Source organism: Epinephelus fuscoguttatus, linkage group LG19 (genome assembly GCF_011397635.1).
Source record: "Epinephelus fuscoguttatus linkage group LG19, E.fuscoguttatus.final_Chr_v1".
Lineage (NCBI taxonomy): Eukaryota > Metazoa > Chordata > Actinopteri > Perciformes > Serranidae > Epinephelus > Epinephelus fuscoguttatus.
The window spans coordinates 37,862,720-37,881,460 of NC_064770.1; the positions used below are offsets into that span (position 1 = coordinate 37,862,720).

At 43.6% G+C, this 18,741-nt stretch overlaps 1 long non-coding RNA gene across 1 annotated transcript in view; it reads right to left on the bottom strand.

The window, feature by feature from the left end:
- Positions 1 to 18,741, bottom strand: part of LOC125879164 (uncharacterized) — a 45,377-nt gene that overhangs the window by 2,258 nt on the left and 24,378 nt on the right. The gene's annotated exons all lie outside the window — the stretch shown is intronic.

Sequence of the window (18,741 nt, forward strand, 5' to 3'; positions counted from 1 at the left end):
ACTCACGCTGGACAAAACCCTATCACAGGTACACACTCTGCTGGTTATAGCCTTTGATATAATAATAATAATAATAATAATAATAATACATTTTATTTAAAGGCGCCTTTCTTGGCACTCAAGGACACCGTACAGATACGCAAAATGACATTAAAAAAACATTAAAAGGAAAAAAAACACAATATAAAGTGACAGAGCAAGATATCTCATTACTTTGACATACTACACCTCAAGCAAACATTAAATGGATAGTTCACCCCAAAATGAAACATATATATTTTTCCTCTTACCTGTAATGCTGTTAATCAGTTTAGATAATTTTGGTGTGAGTTGCAGATTGTTGGAGATATCGGCCGTAGAGATGTCTTCCCTTCTTCCAATATAATCAGACTGGGTAGCACTTAGTTTGCCAAAAAATACATTTGAGAAACTCAACAGCAATGTCTCTTTCCAGATATCACGACCCTGTTACTCAAGATAAATCACAGACCTTGTTGTTTGCAGTTTGAGGAAGTATTCTCTTTCTGCTGAACTACACCCGACCATCATGTCACCACACAGATGGAAGAGTGCATCTACTCATGGACGAGAGGGTCGTGCTTGTGACAGCGGGCAATGTAGACCTCAATGGTGTCCTCCCAACCCAATCGCAAGAATAAATGTTGGCATTGAACGCTTCTGGAAACCACAGATAATTTACATTTGTATATTTTTATGTAGCAGATTTACATTTCAACAATACTGTGGTTAGAATGTGGTTGGATTTAGGCACAAAACGAACTTGTTTTTGGTTATGAAAAGATCATATTTTGATTTAAAATACCCAGTTTTGGCATCACAATCTAGGCAGAAAATGCAGCAATGTCTTTGGAAAAACTGGCCGCACTTTCAGGTCGCTTTGAAACTTAAAGGCTGCTGGAAACACAGCAATGACTTGCAACAACACAACCAGTGTTGATCTTGTTGAGAGTAGTTTCATGTAGGAACTACAAAATAGTTCCTACATGAAACTGCTTGCAGAGTTTTTCAATTGTCTTTTTGTTTACCTTGGCGCTTTGAGCACTGCAAGCCCAGTGCGATCTAGTTCCATTCTGCTGAAGAGAAGGCAGACATCTCTGCGGCTGATATCTCCAACACTCTAAAAAGTCACACCAAAATAATCTAGACTGATAAACAGCACAACAGGTGAGAGGAAAATACATATTTTTGATTTTGGGGTGAGCTGTCTCTTTAAAAGACTGAAAATGAATCAAATCACTCTGAGTTCTAAAATACAGCTCTGCTCAAACACTGACCTACAAAGCCAAAGGATCGCTTTTGTTGTAACATCTTGAACAGGTGTGCCCCCCTTCCCCCCCTCCCAGAAATCCAGAATATTTATAGCAAAGGAGCGACACAAACTGGGCCACGTTTCAAACTAAACACCCCACATGTGAACTGAGAGAGTCAGCTCTGTGCGATGCGCAGGACAAAGCCAGGGCAGAGCCAGTCTGAGCCTCTGACTGCTGCCGCCAGCCCAACTGTCCTGCCAACCTCCGAGTCAAGTCCCACTGCATTCTTTGTATCGACACAGAAAAGGCTGCTGTGTTATCAAAGTCCACACTCACAGGCTTTATAGTATATATAATAATATATAGCTTGGATTAGAGTAGAAGTTTGAAGGCAATATTTAATAATCAACTCGCATGTCTTGCCTTCTTAAATAGAGTTGACATTATCTCTTGAAATGTGATCTAATACCATGTGAAATTAGATCAGTTTTATTACACAACTGGTCCCTAAAAAAGCGTTGATTATTAAGTAAGCATTTACATACTGTTTATCTTAAGTAATCCCATTTTTTCTGTGTCCCACCCTCTTCTAAAGCAAAACGGGGTCATGTTCATAACAACATAAAGGGCAATGGGAGGAGCAGCGAGTGGTGGAGGGAGGGAGGACGGAGGGAAGTTAACCCAGTGCACTAACTTGATCTAAGCCTGCAAACAAAGCACTTCTTTGAGGCTGACGCATCAATGCCCTTCACAATGCTCTCAGTCACACACACAGGCAAATAAGTGCATGCACACACACATACCGATGCACATTTCCTCACACACACGTGCAAATACAAAAAAAAGCACACGGGCTGCCGTACCCATTGGATTTTGGCTTTAACGTGAATTTCCGTAGAATAACCACCCTACGTGGAATTTTACCAAGGTGACACTCCCTGCAAGAAGAAGCAAAGCCCCGGCAGCATTTTTGCTGCGTCCCGTTTTCCTGATTTGACTTGAACGGCTGCTGCACCGGAGCTTGCATAAACAGGTCAGCAGGAAAGTAGGTCAGTGTGCGCGGGAAGGGAAGGGGGGAGAGAGAGGAAGATGAGAAGTGAGGAGAGAGAGAGAAAGCGCTGAGGGATGGATCGATGAAGGTTATGGCTCCATCCGTGTCACTCTTGTTTGTCTCTGGCAGCAGAGATGCTCTTGGCAAACAGAGCAGAAACAGGGCTCTCGTGTTACCTGGTTCCCCTTCACAGCCCGGGGAAAAGGGTTAGTGGAGCAGGAAAGGATGGAGGGGAGGGGTGATGGAGAGGGAGAGGAGGATGAGAGAGCAGAAAAGTAGGGAACAAGGGGAGGGGGGGACCCCAGGACTGCAGAGATCTGGTTTGTTTCCAGGATGACACACTAGAAGCTTCTCACACATTTCTGGGGCAGGTTCCAGGATGCCTGCAAAGCCAGGTCAGACACAGGTAAAACGGTTGAAGAATTCCCCCTGCCTACGCACTGGAAAGTACAGCCATCACCACAAAATTTGATTTTCTTTGTGTGTGTGCCATAACATAATGTAGCGGGTGCACAATGACCTGCACTATCTGTTAATGAGGAGCAAAGTCAGGCAGCAGACCTGGCATATAACTTGCTTCCGTCACTGACCTCTTTCTTACCTGCACCTGTAAACACTGCTCTATAGCTTCTGAGCAAACACACCTGTGCATACAAATGTGCACTGCATGTGCACGTACAAACATACAGAGTATATATGTGCAGCATGTGGAGTGATAATGAAGGCAGTTTCAGCACATGGCTGTGGAGATGACCTACTTGTGTATCGTTTGCTGACCTGAAGGCACAATTCCCAACAGCTCACTATCTGACACAAGATCACCGAAATGTATTAAATATCGTGAATTAAACACTATCATTATGTAAACAAGACAATATATAATGGTTTAAGAAAAAAAGTTCATTCTTGGTGAAGTATTCCAGTTTTCACAGCCAGTTAAAATACAACGAGAAGATGAAAAAGATTCTCTGCTTACATAACAAGCTTGTAGCTTGAGGCTCAGTACATTATCCAGTATTATAAAGAGGTTTGGTGCAGAGGGAGTGTTGTCTGATCAGAGGCAGCAACAATAAAGAGGTAGAAATGAGAGGGAAGAGCGATGAGAAGCAAAGTAGAGGTGGATAAACACGGTATGATGAAGTGAAGAGGGGGAGAAGGATGAATTATGTGTTGAAAACAAGGCAAGGCAAAAATCAAGTGAGTAGTTTCAGTCTGAGATTACAGAGAAAGTGACAGCATCTTTAGTTGAAGCAAAAGGGTAACAGCAGGAGATGAGGTGGATGACACATTAAATGCTCCGCACAGTTGTTCACCCACATTCAAACTGGTCTGAAGCGGCTGGCGCAGTGAACAGAGCTGGGACAGGGAGTGGCCTGTCCCGATTTAGCTTTGGGCCCACCGTAGCCCCCAGTCCCTTCCCTGTCTTTACCATATACTCTGTAGGTCATGAACGCACACACACACACACACACACACACACACACACACTTTCAAAAGACCTTGCTGACCCGCAGCTTCAACTGCGTCTCCCTTCCAAAGTACAAGTTCACTTAAAAAATGATGTAAGAGGTGCAGGGATGTTACAGAGCGTTTTGGTGCATTTATTCTTGACGAACAAGTTAGAGGCTTAAGAAAACACAAGCTCCAAAGGTGTGTGTGTGTGTGTGTGTGTGTGTGTGTGTGTGTGTGTGCAACACCATGAAAAAAAGAAATGGGAGCAGCCTAAGAAAAGAACAAAACCTGACTCATCTCAAGTTAATCCTCAACCTCTGATCTACTTATCACCATATTAGTGTGACCTTGGGACGTCAACGGTTAACCATTAATCGGTTAAATGCAGAGAATAATTTTGATGTTGGTCTATAGGTTAACGTTGCTACCTGTTAATTTATTGCGCTGCACACCACCTCGAGCTGGTGTGAGATAGACAGCCGTGCTAACATGTGAAAACAAGGTGCCCACTGCTCACCCTCTGGTCTCCACTGGTTAGCTAGCCTTGGGGCCTGGGCCGACAGTTATTGCTGGTAACGCCATCCTAACCTAATGTTGTTGCTGTGGAAACATTTTGCCCCCACGTCACCCCAATGAAGAAGTAGCCAAAGTTTTAGCCGCAAAACCCTTTTAGCATCGTTAACTATGGCTAAAAAGTCCCTTCTTTATGTGGCCTTAGTATTTTAACACTGAACCAAACAACGACAGCATCATGCCACTTCAGTGTGTGACTTTAGAAAGCATGTCAGCATCGCCGAAGCAAATGAGGTGTGACATGTAACACAACAGCACTGACCTCTAGTGGAACATATAACGTACGCATCTACAGCGCTTTATATACAATAACAATAACATTAACACGGCAATAACAATCATTTACTGTCCCGGTTATATGGCGGCTGATCTCGTGTTCTGGTCGGAGGGTAAAGAGCCACCTGACCTCATTGTTTCCCCAATTTGCAGACATTTTTGGCCACTGTTCTTGTACTTTGAGTTAGCTGCTAGCTGCTACAAGCTACTTTTAAAATCTCCTGCCGATGGGTTGAAGGCATAACAGGTCGTTAAAACATCACACCAGTGCCCCCCATGATCCCATCCTGCTGGCTGTCCCTTTTGTGTTGACATTTCAGCGCTGTAACTACAAAACCCAAAACCAGTGAAGTTGGCACGTTATGTAAATCGTAGATAAAAACAGAATACAATGATTTGCAAAGCCTTTTCAACTCATATTCAATTGAATACACTGCAAAGACAAGATGTTTAATGTTCAAACTGAGAAACTTTTTTTTTTTTTTTGCAAATAATCATTAACTTAGAATTTAAAGGCAGCAACACATTGCAAAAAAGTTGGCACAGGGGCCTTTTTACCACTGTGTTACATCGCCTTTCCTTTTAACGACACTCAGTAAACGTTTGGGAACTGAGGAGACCAATTTTTGAAGCTTTTCAGGTGGAACTCTTTCCCATTCTTGCTTGATGTACAGCTTAAGTTGTTCAACAGTCCGGGGTCTCCGTTGTCGTATTTTCCGCCACACATTTTCAATGGGAGACAGGTCTGGACTACAGGCAGGCCAGTCTAGTACCCGCACTCTGGAGCCATGCTGTTGTAACACGTGCAGAATGTGGCTTGGCATTGTCTTGCTGAAATAAGCAGGGCGTCCATGAAAAGACGTTGCTTGGATGGCAACATATGTTGCTCCAAAACCTGTATGTACCTTTCAGCATTAATGGTGCCTTCACATATGTGTAAGTTGCCCATGCCTTGGGCACTAATACACCCCATACCATCACAGATGCTGGCTTTTGAACTTTGCGCCTATAACAGTCCGGATGGTTCTTTTCCTCTTTGGTCCGGAGGACCACCGTCCACAGTTTCCAAAAACAATTTGAAATGTGGACTCGTCAGACCACAGAACACTTTTCCACTTTGCATCAGTCCATCTTAGATGAGCTCAGGCCCAGCCGGCCGGGCGTTTCTGGGTGCTGTTGATAAATGGCTTTCGCTTTGCATTGTAGAGTTTTAACTTGCACTTGCAGATGTAGCGACGAACTGTAGTTACTGACAGTGGTTTTCTGAAGTGTTCCTGAGCCCATGTGGTGATGTCCTTTACACACTGATGTCGGTTTTTGATGCAGTACCGCCTGAGGGATCGAAGGTCACAGGCATTCAATGTTGGTTTTCGGCCTTGTCGCTTACGTGCAGTGATTTCTCCAGATTCTCTGAACCTTTTGACGATATTACGGACCGTAGATGATGAAATCCCTAAATTTCTTGCAATAGCTTGTTGAGGAATGTTGTTCTTAAACTGTTCGACAATCAGCTCACGCATTTGTTCACTAAGTGGTGACCCTCGCCCCATCCTTGTTTGTGAATGACTGAGCATTTCAGGGAAGCTGCTTTTATACCCAATCATGGCACCCACCTGTTCCCAATTAGCCCGTTCACCTGTGGGATGTTCCAAATAAGTGTTTGATGAGCATTCCTCAACTTTCTCAGTCTTTTTTGCCACTTGTGCCAGCTTTTTTGAAACATGTTGCAGGCATCAAATTCCAAATGAGCTAATATTTGCAAAAAATTACAAAGTTTACCTGTTCGAACATTAAGTAACTTGTCTTTGCAGTGTATTCAATTGAATATAGGTTGAAAAGGATTTGCAAATCATTGTATTCTGTTTTTATTTACGATTTACACAACGTGCCAACTTCACTGGTTTTGGGTTTTGTACCTCAATGGTGGCTTAAAGGCGAGACTGAATAAATATCACATAGCAACACAAAACTGCTTTCCTTGCTCAATCATGTTGTAACTAAGACATCCGCTGGAAAAAAAAAAATTTTCACGGATCATTCATTGAGTTAATGAGTCATTACAGACACCGCTAACGGGGCTAACAGCTAATGGTTAGCCCAGCTAATCTACGATAACCATGTTATTAATTACAAAACGTGCACACAGTAATAGTAATGTTTGTTCAGTCATTGTGTTTACAGACTTTACAAACATCAGATTAGTCTAAATGGTGATATAGTGACGTGAAAAATGTGATATGTATATGTACACACATATGTATATATAAATACAACCGGGCTTGGTAAAGTGTTTTTAAGTTGATGTAAAAATAAACGGTGAACATTTGTGAAATCCCGCACTCGTGTGGACGTGAGTTTCTGCCTGTCGTCTCACTCCAAAGAGCTACACGGACCCAAAACCATTACAACCTCACGCTGTGTGCACACAAACTGCAAAACTATCCATTGAGACGAGCCTTAGCTTGTCACGTTGCACTGTAAGCCCAACTCGTATCATACCACTACGCCATTAATTGCAAAAGACACACTAACATATAATTTTTTAATTCAGTGTTACATCAGATAAATTGAGATTGACGTATTTTAACCCAGTTATTGTGCATTTACCTTTACTTGTGCATGTAAAGACGGGTGGTTGTCCCGCAGGTGTTGTATCATGTTGCTCTTGTTTGATCCTTTGGCCACAACTTTTTTGCAGCATGTTTTACAAACTGGAAAGCCGTCGTCAACAATGACCCCTTGGTCATTTTGTGATAGCCAAAATGATCCCACACTGCTGACTTGATCCGTTTTTTGGGGGGGAATAAGTCTTCTTCATCCATACTTCATCACTCGGAGACGCTGCTTGCGTAACTTTGTTGTCGTTCCGTGCGAGTTGCGCTGACCTACTGTATATGGTTCCATGTCGCGGCATAATCTTTGGAGAGTGACGGTGTTGAGGAATCTTTACGAATAATTAACCGTGGCGTTTAAAATTGCGGTTAATAGTGAAATAAAGTAATCGTGAAATCCCTACCAGGGAGACGCAGGGTGGACACAATGTTTCGACAGCAACGTCATTCCGCCACGGGGACAACGTTACCAGCGGTAATCCAGAATGACCCAACGCAGAGTGCAGAGTGGCCAAGGTTAACGTTAGCTAACCAGTGGAGACTGAAGGGCTGGCATTGGGCACTGTGTTTCCACATGTTAATGCAGCTAAAAAGGGAAGACATTCACATCACAAACCATTAAAATTTCATCTCATCTAAATGGATTGCACTTTGAAATACAATGCTAAAGCTCTCTGAGTCAGTGGAGCACCAGACTAAAAGCCTTTTATATTTCTTTCTTGAAAATTGACCAGTTAGTTACCAGTTAATGGGTGTCAGGCTATCAAAAGCAAATCTAACCCATCTTTAACAGCATCCCCAGGATATCAAGTAGGGGAAAAAAACTACAAATGGTGCTTCAGTAACCTCTCACCTCACCACCTGCAGTGCAGAGGGATCCCCAGTCATCATCATCCCCCTTAGCAAAGCAGAATGCAAATGAGGCAGCAGACCTGCTGCTGACTGGCACAGAGCAGCCGACCTGGGCGAGAGCTATAACTGCAGCGCCAGGTTCTGCCAGCTCAGATTAGAGTGCAGGAGAAAATAGTCCAGAGAGAGAGAGAAGGGAGAGAGAGAAAGAAAAGACAGGTGTGTGAGTATAAATCTGCAATAACCAGAGTGGAACAGTCCAAGGGGGAGACGGCGAGGACAGATAATGACTGATGGAGGTCCAGAGGGTGCAGAGAGGGAGTGGGAAAACATTGGAGGGAGTAAAAACAAAAAGGTGGCTGTGTTGTTTGCCCCATGGGCTTCCTTCCTGTTAGGCCACAAGGCCATTAACCAAAAAAAAACCAACAGAAAAGTCGTCTCACTGCGGCCCCGCCCAAACACACAAACAGCAGCCCCACCTGCCGAACAGTGGGTTAACTCACAGAAGTGATGCAAGAGGTGGGGGTGACACAAATACCACAAATTCTGTTGTTTGTGCATTCATCACAGGCTCTGGCACACCCCCTCTACAGCTCCACCCGAGCCCTCCAGAGCCACCCACACACACTCACTCACACACAACACCGGATGCCACCGCCCAGGCCTGCGAGTCACCTTTTCAGGTGGAAATGCCTGCACTCGTACAGCAGGCAAACCAGCAAGAAGGAGCGACACAATCTGGAACTACTCGGCTGATCAAGTGATTTATCAGATGTTTTGAAAGGAGTCTGCTGTTGAAAAATACTTATTTACCTCTTACCTGTAGTGCTTTTTATCAGTCTAGATTGATTTGATCTGAGTGAGAGTGTTGGAGATATCGGCTGTAGAGATGTCTGCCTTCTCTCTAATATAATCAAACTAGATGGCACTCGGCTTGTGGTGCTCAAAGCACCCAAAAATGCATTTGGAAAACTCGACAGCAGTGTGTCTGTCCAGAAATCATGACCCAGTTACTCAATATAATTTACAGACTTTGTTGTGGGGAGTTTGATGTAGGAATTTTATCTTTCGACCATGGTATCATGGTGCAGAAGGACATGTGCATATACTGCTAGCTAGCTATTGTCACAGGTCAGCGGACCAGGACGCAACAATTTACACCTCATATTCAGAGGTTGTGTTCGACTCAGTGCATGAGCTGACGTCATGAATCAGTCAACACACCTATATACTATCTGTCACTATAGCCCCTTTCCCACTGCTCAAAATACCCGCTAACACCTGCTAACATCTGGCTTATGATGTAATGGGAAAGGTTACAATTGGCATTCACATCTAGGCCAAATGACTCTGCAGTAGTCACAGATGCTTTTATCGGCTGCAGCTCCGTTTCACCGGCCACTTTATTAGGTACACCTTGCTAGTACCGGCTTTGACCTCCTTTTTAATTATTGGTGTCACAGACTCAACAAGGTGCTGGAAACATTCCTCAGAGATTTTGGTCCATATTGACATGATGACATCACACAGTTGATCCATGATGAGAATCTCCCGTTCCAGCACATCCCAAAGGTGCTCTATTGGACTGAGATCTGGTGACTGTGGAGGCCATTGGAGTACAGTGAACTCATTGTCATGTTTGAGATGATGTGAGCTTTGTGACATGGTGCGTTATCCTGCTGGAAGTAGCCATCAGAAGATGGGTACACTGTGGTCATAAAGGGATGGACACGCTCAGCAACAACACTCAGGTAGGCTGTGGTGTTTAAACCATGCTCAGTTGGTACTAAGAAAATCTCCCCCACACCATTACACCACCAGCAGCAGCAGCCTGAAGCGCTGATACAAGGCAGGATGGATCCATGCTTCCATCTGAATGTGGTTTTTCCAATCTTCTATTGTCCAGTTTTGGTGAGAAAACCCGTGTGAATTGTAGCCTCAGTTTCCTGTTGTTAGCTGACAGGAGTGGCACCTGGTGTGGTCTCCTGCTGCTGTAGCCCATCTGCTTCAAGGTTGGACAAGGTGTTGTTGCTTCAGAGATGCTCTTCTGCACACCTTGGTTGGAACCAGTGCTTATTTGACTTCCTGTTGCCTTTCTATCATCTTGAACCAGTCTGGCCATTCTCCTCTGACCTCTGGCATCAACAAGGCATTTTGGCTCACTGGATATTTTCTCTTGTTGGGACCATCCTCTGTAAACCCTAGAGATGGTTGTGCTGAAAATCCCAGTAAATACTCAGACCAGCCCGTCTGGCACCAACAACCATGCCACGTTCAAAGTCACTTCAATCACCTTTCTTCCTGACCTTTCCTCTCCCCAGCCAATATCTCCAACCATTGGCAGCTCAAACCAAAACAACCTGCATACGACAGGCAAGAGGAAAAATACATATTTTTGATTTTGGGGTGAACTGTCCCTTTAACAAATATAAAACACTTACAATCTGATTATGCCCCTAAACCATCAGTGACTCCAAAGGCCAAAACAATAAATCAATGCACGAACAACATGTGACCACTGACGGGGCAATGTTGTTCAACCAGGATTACACAACTGCAATAACAGTGAGCACTGATGCTGCCAATATCAACTAGTCTGGTATCTAGTGAAAAAAAAGTTTTTCTGTTATTACACAGTGTTGAGTAATTGATTGTGCAATGCCAGCTAATTCTCAGAGGATGTTTGCAGCCTTTATTATCTTTACAATGTCATAGTTTAACGGTTTACCATAAGGAATACGGAGAGATTAAGTAAATGAAAAGGAATGTGTTTATGTAGTGTGACGATAAGCCTCAGTACAATCAGTATGAAACTCAGTGATATAAAACAATAGCGTTGTTAACAGTAGGCCTGAGTCAAGTGTGCTGCTGCTAAAGGGAGCGCACATATAAAACAAGAGTCATAAATGAAACTGGGCTAATCTCATCTAAATATTGACTTGATGGCTATGAAAGCTTTTGTGACACACACTATAATGAACCTTTTACTGATAATGGTTAAAGGGATAGTGCACCCAAAAATGAAAATTCAGCCATTATCTGCAGCACACTTGGATCACTACGGATGAGCAGTATGGAGATACTATGTGGATTCAATTTTGTGTTCTTGGACATTAGTCTGGGGCGCCGTCTGCCATTAGGTATGCTATCCGCTCCGCTTGCCGATCTCCGCAAGGGATGTGAGGACTCTAAAACTTCACCAGGGCCTCCCTCAGCATATGGGTGAGTAGATAATGGCTGAATTTTCATTTTTGGGTGCACTATCACTTTAATGACGATGGAGCACATGGAGCTACGTGCACACAATAAAATGTTATCACGATAAAAAGTGCCAAAGCCTGTCCTGTATGACAGAGGTGTCACACTCATGGGCCACGTACAGCCCAATTTAACAAGATGAAGGTCGGACCAGTAACACCTCAAAACTGTTCCCTTTCTTTCACTGATATAATGATAATATAATGCAAGTATTAGAGCAAAGAAGGAGCTAGCTAATGTTAGCTATGTTGATTTTTCACATGCAAAGTTAACCTTTGATGTTACAAAAAGGAAGAGGGGCAGAGAGGAAAAGATGGAGGAAAATATTATTCATATCTCAACTGTATAGGCAAGTGGGTCCCAAATGGTGGGTCGCTTTCCAAAAGTAGGTTGCAAGTCCTTTCTGAATGGACATAAGTGCCGTTTCCTGCTGTAGAGTGAGTGAATAACAGACAGCTTCTTAACAAAGACAGCAAACTAGCTCCAAAACACTGCCAAACGCAAGTATGGCACTGAATAAATTAAACAGTGTGGACCCTGAGGTAATGACTAGGGAAAAATCTGGACCCCATGGCTGGGCCAGTTGGGAACCACTGGTATGGGCTATCTTAGGGCCCATCCCAGTAACCCCCCCCCCTTGGCCCTACCTCTTGGCCCTACCCCTACATTTGCGCGTTCCCGTGAGGGGTAGTGGTGTCCCAGTTCCTTTTTGCATGTAGGGGTAGGGGGGCCTAACGAGGGGTAGTGGGTATGAAACTAGCCGTTCAGGGCGAGGGATTTCAGATGCTGACTTGCCAGCGAGGGGTAGACGTTGCCATGGCTACCACCGAGCAAGAAGCGGGGAAAAAAGTTCATACATAGCTAACGTTAACGTCATCAGGGTGCTTGTTAGCTAGCTAGCTAGCTCACTCTATCTGGCGTCTGTCATCTGTTGTGTTCTGCAAAATTGTCGGACTTTTCACATTACGTTAACACGTAGTCTAGTATAACAATGCTGCCTCCTAATGTTAGCTGGTTAGCTAGCTAGCAGAAGTCCCTTGTCGTCTGTCGTTCATCAAACTAAACTCAAAAATGGTGACGTATGCGTGAATGGAACTGACGCAGTGACGTAGTGAGTGGTGTCCCAATTCCTACGGAAAGGGCCCAGGGGTAATGGGCAAGGGCTAGGGGTAGGGTAGGGTGACCATATTTTGATTTCCAAAAAAGAGGACACTTGGCCACGAGATAGCCTACTTAAATGATACTCGCAGTTTACTCAAAGATGCCTTATAATTTTAATATATTTAAAGTTTATATGTATGGATAGAAAATTCAGTTATATCACAAAATAATATCTCTCAAAGACAGAAATTCAGATAGGCCGCAATAGGGGACACATACACACGCTAGAGTGTGGCTACCAGATCCGAGCCCAACGGGTCCTGACGGGTCAGGTCGGGTTTGGTCAAAAATGTATAAATTGTATTTGGGCTCGGGTTGGATTCGGTCAGCTTTCAGTGAAAATGCAGTGTAAAAATAAATAAAATCCTATTGTCTGTCCTGTTTAATGCTTGGGCACTGTTATTTACATGACAACACCTGAACATAACACACACACACACACACACACATTGGCTGTTTGTTTCTACCTCTCCCCTCGCTGGAAGCGTCGGACCTCCCGCCTCCCGCTCCCGTCTCAAACATGGAGGTCTCCCTCTCCGCAGAGCACCCACGGTGCACGCCCGGCCTGTTAAATAGCCTGTAACCATAACAACTGTGTGACACAAACTCAGTGCTTTAGTAATTAAATAATGTCGGGCTCGGTTCGGGTTCAGACAGAGATATGTGGCCCGTGACACACTCTAACACACACACAAAAAATAAGCTGCTTAATATCATTATTTTACACCTGTCTACACAGAAAGTAACGTGTACTCTGAGTCATTTTTTATGATGATAATTGGACTTTACTTGAGTATAGATTTCCAGTAGTCAACCCACCACTGCTTATCTCAGGGTGCTCTATTTATAATCTTTGCTCATCTCTGACCCTGGCTGCTTAAAGTAGAAATGATGAGTTAATTACGTACAAGGAGATTTCTATATAGCAGCGGCGCTAATGATGAAGCATTTTACATGATGTCGGCCCCTCACTGTTTAACCTGCTCCTGATACCTGAAACCTCTCAGCTTTTACAAAAGCACCAATATAAGGTATGCAAAGAGATCCAGTGGGCCGGTTTGGACCCTTTGGTGGGTCAGTTCTGGCCTGCAGGACATGTTTGACACTTGTGATGTAACATGTGGCTTTTGTTGAAATCTCATAACTTGTGCTGTGGTATTTTTAGATGTTTTGTTTACTATAACAACACTTCTTCACTGCAAACAGTGATATCAGGGCATATCTCAGGCCGACAGTGTTGTGGTGAAGGTTGGAAAACACAGGGGAAGGTATTACACAACATCATGCAACCTGCTGCCTGTAGTTACACTTGAGTAGCAAAGGGCAGCCTGTGTTACTGTGGGGTCCTCGCAGGGTGAGTGTGGAATGTTTGTTTTGATTTTAGAGCGCTCGGGCAGGGGGCCTGAGGACGATACTGTGTGTGCGTGCGTGTGTGTGTGTGTGTGTGTGTGTGTGTGTGTGTGTGTGCGTGCATGGAGGTGGGTGGATGTCTATGTGTGTGTGTGTGTGTGTCAGTGAGGGGAGGATTAACACACGGCAAATTACCCTCACTTGCTTTGCCTCTGTTTTTGTTTTCAATTCCCCACCCATGGCTAAAAATTAGGTCAGCAGTCACATGTGATGTGTTTCTGCCAGAGGAGCAACGAGAGACGGAAAAAAAAAGAAAAACAAAGAACACGAGACATCTTAACCTTTTTAACAGATATTTTCTGTGACAGTCTGTAACTAAGCTTTAAACTCAAAAGCTTTAAAGCTTCATCAGCTCTCTGTCGACTTTTTGAGGCCACGTCTTCGTCACCCAAAATACATTTTTTTTCCTACGTTTCACCGAGCCACACGGAAATGGCGGCTGGCCATGTGTAATGCTTACTGTTGACTTTGGAAAGACTCCAGCCGGAGTGACCTTGTGGAAAGTCACAATCACAGGTGTTGCTGGCGTGTGTCTGTGACTGTAGTCTAACAACTGGTGTGAGTCTGCAGACAATGGGAGTGTCAGGAATGAGGAAACAAAGAGTGTTTATGTGTCACAGTAATACATGCTGTCCTGACATTACTGATGCATACTTAAGATGAGTGTAAACAGACATCTCTCGTGAAAGGAACTGCACGTACAAAAGCCAACAGCACTGCATACACAGCGTACATTTATATATTCTCAACACCTTGTAAAATAGTCCAGCGTGGTTCACTCAAGGATTATTTTCTGCGGCAGCTGAATGGATGACGTTGAAAGTAAAAAGTAGGGTCAGAGATAAAAGCAGTGACACAGGTGAATCAGAAGCTTTTGCACCATAATAGCCAAATCCAGTGCGTGATACATAAAATTAAATACCGACAAAAAGACACATTTTTACAGTTTCCTCACATTTCTTTGTGTCTGCCATCTCATGTGGAATGGATTATTATGTGTGGATGAACAATATGTACAGCATTGATATTCAGCGTCTCGACCCTGTCATTCCCTGTAAGGAGGCACCAGGGTCAGCCAGGCAGGAAGTGGGGATTAGGACTGGACGGCTGGACGAATACATAAGTTACTGGTGACTGGCTGAGTACATCACTGTTTGCTTTTGTTTTGGGTGAGCTTTTTGGCAATTTCTGCGAATATATTTTGCTAATTTAATGGTCTGCTTAGAAAAACAGCATAAATTAGATATATTTGATAGATTCAGCATATTTTTACAGCTAACTTGATAAATTAAAGGTCTGGGGTGTAGGATTTAGGGGGATATATTGGCAGAAATATAATATAATAAGTATGTTTTCTGTTGTGTATAATCACCTGAAAATAAGAATTATTGTGTTTCCATTCACATAGAATGAGCAGTTTATATCTACATAGGGAGTGGGTCCTTGTTAATGGAGATTGCCACATTGCACTGCCATGTTTCTACAGTAGCCCAGAACAGATGTCCCAAACACTGGCTCTAGATAGGGCCATTCAAGTTTTTGTGTTGGCCTCCATAGGTAGAAGCCCAACTGCACTGAGCAATGTCGGAAAACCACTGATTTGTAACATACACACAAAATGAGGCCTGAAAGAGGCGTATGCCACTTCCCACAGAAAAGCTGTGATCTATACAATCAGACATGATGGGAGGAACTTTGACTCATGCTTATGAACATTTTGGAGATGGGAAATTGGCGACACAGATGGTGAGGTGGAAGCCTGACTGTAGACACTGTTGGATATATTTTGGCGCACGCTATTTTTGCTTTTATCCGTACATACATATTTAGTATGGATCCTATGCATTGCCTCATAAATGAGATCCCTGGTCTGTTTGTTTTGGAGATGAAGAGACCTCTGTGGATAATTCAGCTCCTGTTAAAAACCTCCTGAACAATGTACACTGAGGGAACTCTAACCAGGAGAAGTTTCAGCTGGTTACAATCTGCAGTCCTCACCACAAGGCACCACTACATCACCCTAAAGTTTACACAGTTAAACTTTAAAGGTTTATTTCCACAAAACCAGAGTTGGTGATTGTTGGAACAGTAGAAACTGTCAAGCTTGAATGCATATCGGCAACCACCAGTTGTTGGGCTGATGGTGATCACTTGGAAAATTTCAACATATTGCCTTACCCTTGAAAGGAACAACGATAAAACTTTGCCCACAAGAGGAAAGTGGGTCTAAGTGCACTTTTCACCTGTAAGCATGGAGCTTCCCCACGAGGGTGAAACATGCACGAGAGATCACATAATCAGTCCGTAATCACAATTTTCTCTGCAGAAGTAAAAATTAAATCAAGACCTGCAGCTGAAATGACGCTAACATGCTAATATTTAGCAGGTGTAATGTTTATGCAACTCAACCACCAGAATAAATGTTGGTATTGTATATTTCTGCAACCACAGATAGGTTAAATTTGTACATTATATATGTAGCATATATGTACTTTACGCTTCAATTTCTAATTTCATGTTGCGACAACAATGTGGAGAACATGTGGTTAGGTTTAAGCACAAAAAACGATTGGTAATGGGTTTGGAAAACATCATGTTTTAGCTTAAAATGCCCGGTTTTGTTACCAGAAATGTTTGGAAATGTCCCGACGTCTTGCTAAAAAATACCTGGCTTTCTTGTGACAAATATAGTTGATCCTAAACAGCAGTCCGTTGCTAGGCAACTGTGCGCCACCAACCATCCCCTCCTCCTCCACCTCAGGAGAAACTCAGCTCATATATGTATGTATTTTGAACTATGTCACTTTACTGGACTGACTTACAATGTTCACCATCTTAGTTTAGCGGTTAGCATGCTAACATTTACACTAGTGTCATTTGTTTGTCAGGTATTTGGTCATAAACTAAAGGAACTTTTTTGTTACAGACATTGTGCCTTTTACTTCAGTCACATCTGTCTCTGTTAAATCACATGAACTTAAGCCGCTACATGCCAAAGTGCTTTCTCAAGCTACCATCTGGTGTGATCTTACATCTTTGGAGTCTGGCTGCCATAATTTGAACCAAAAATAGGTATTAGTCAATCAGCCCTTTGTGGGGATCCACACAGCGCTAAACCCTGCCACTGGAGGCAGCAGGGAAAATGTAGGTCAGCCCCTCCCCCTTTCTTCAGCGCGGCCCCGCCTTGCTCTTGCCCTTCCACCAAATAACTTTACAAGCAGCGAGGCCTCGAGTGAACCCACAGTGAAGCAGCTGAGGCCTGAGGCTGTGGGGTAACAGAGGGGTAAAGAGGTGCAGCGGGGGGAGCGGTTGATCGGGTGCAGAGAGGCGCTCCAGCAAATGAGGGCATGCTTAAAATTCAGATTTGGCCCTCCTAACATGGCTCTGTCTCTTGGCGACCCCCCTCCAGCCCTCCTCCCTTTTTTCCTCCCTGACTTCTGAGGAAATCTCCTCTCTGCTCCAAGAATCCTGACCATATACAGCAGCCGGTGGGATCACAAACCAACAGACTAAACTGCCGTCACGTGTCTCGGCAGGCTTTGATTCTGCCTCAACGGCCGACTGCAGGACTGTCACGTCTCTGCTGTGACCCCTCTTAAGAGCGACCGTTATCTACCAGCATGTTCAGTTAGTTTCCCCTGGTGTTAATGCAGCGCCTTGACTGTTTGTCTATAGAGCTGAAACAAGGCTACCTTTTAAGGAGACAAAACCAAAAGTAGAGGAGTGGGATCAAGTCAGGAAAAAGGAAAAAGAAGGAGAGGATGATGGTGTGATTTTTATTTTCTCCACAGCCTGGAATGTGAGTGTGTTCGGGGCCCCCCAGCAGCAGCTGACTGCACCAGTGTGGGTGGGTGACTACAGTCTTCCATTATGAGTCTGCTGTTCAGGGCAGTGTGTCACATTCTGGGGGAAGCACACTTTCCACACTCTCCATCACACCACTGGCAGACGGTCCTGCAGCTACCGAGTTAAATCATTCAGGTTATGCTTCATCGACTGAGCAGTATGAAAAATATTAAGGAGGAGGAGTAAGTCACTGATGAGTCATTGACTTCATTTACATGCACACTGATATTCCACTATTATTCAGAATTCATATGGGACATCTAAACAGCATATCCCACCTGAATATTCCAAATTACGCCTTATTCCATATGTAGCATTTTACAATAAAGACATGTGGTATGTGTGGATATTATTCAGGTTTTAGGAGCATCCTTTGGACATGTATACAGCACATTCAGAATATGCATCTCAACTGTAGTTTTTACCGCAGTTTACGACACACGGCCTATTGCCAATTTACAGTCAGCTTGCCAACAGTTTGAAGGCTGGGGTAGAGAAAAACTCACATCTCTAGTCAGAAACATTTGGAAAACATTTTGAAGGGCAATTAAGTTATGTAAAAGGCGTGGCTGCATGTAAACAGGAATATTAGGGGAGTATTTATTTTTCATTAGCCACGTAAACAGCTCAGTAGGAATATCGTCTTTTTTGGAATAAGGACAGAAAACGAAATAATCTGTGCATGTAAGCAAAGTCGGTGCCTTTAAAGCTCAGATAGGGCAAAGATCCCTGAATACATTTTAGGCATGTTGAAATTCAAGTGGTCTGAGGGAAGACTAGACTTCTGCAGCTCCTCTTTTCAGTTTTTAGAAAATCTAGGCTGTGATGGGAAACTGACCAATCACAGGTCATGTCAGAGAGATGGCGTTCCTATTAGGCTTGTCACGATACCAGAATTTCAGTAGCCGATACCAATACCAGTGAATTTCCATAATTCTCGATACTCATTCAATACCACGATAAAAATCAAAAAACAGAACTC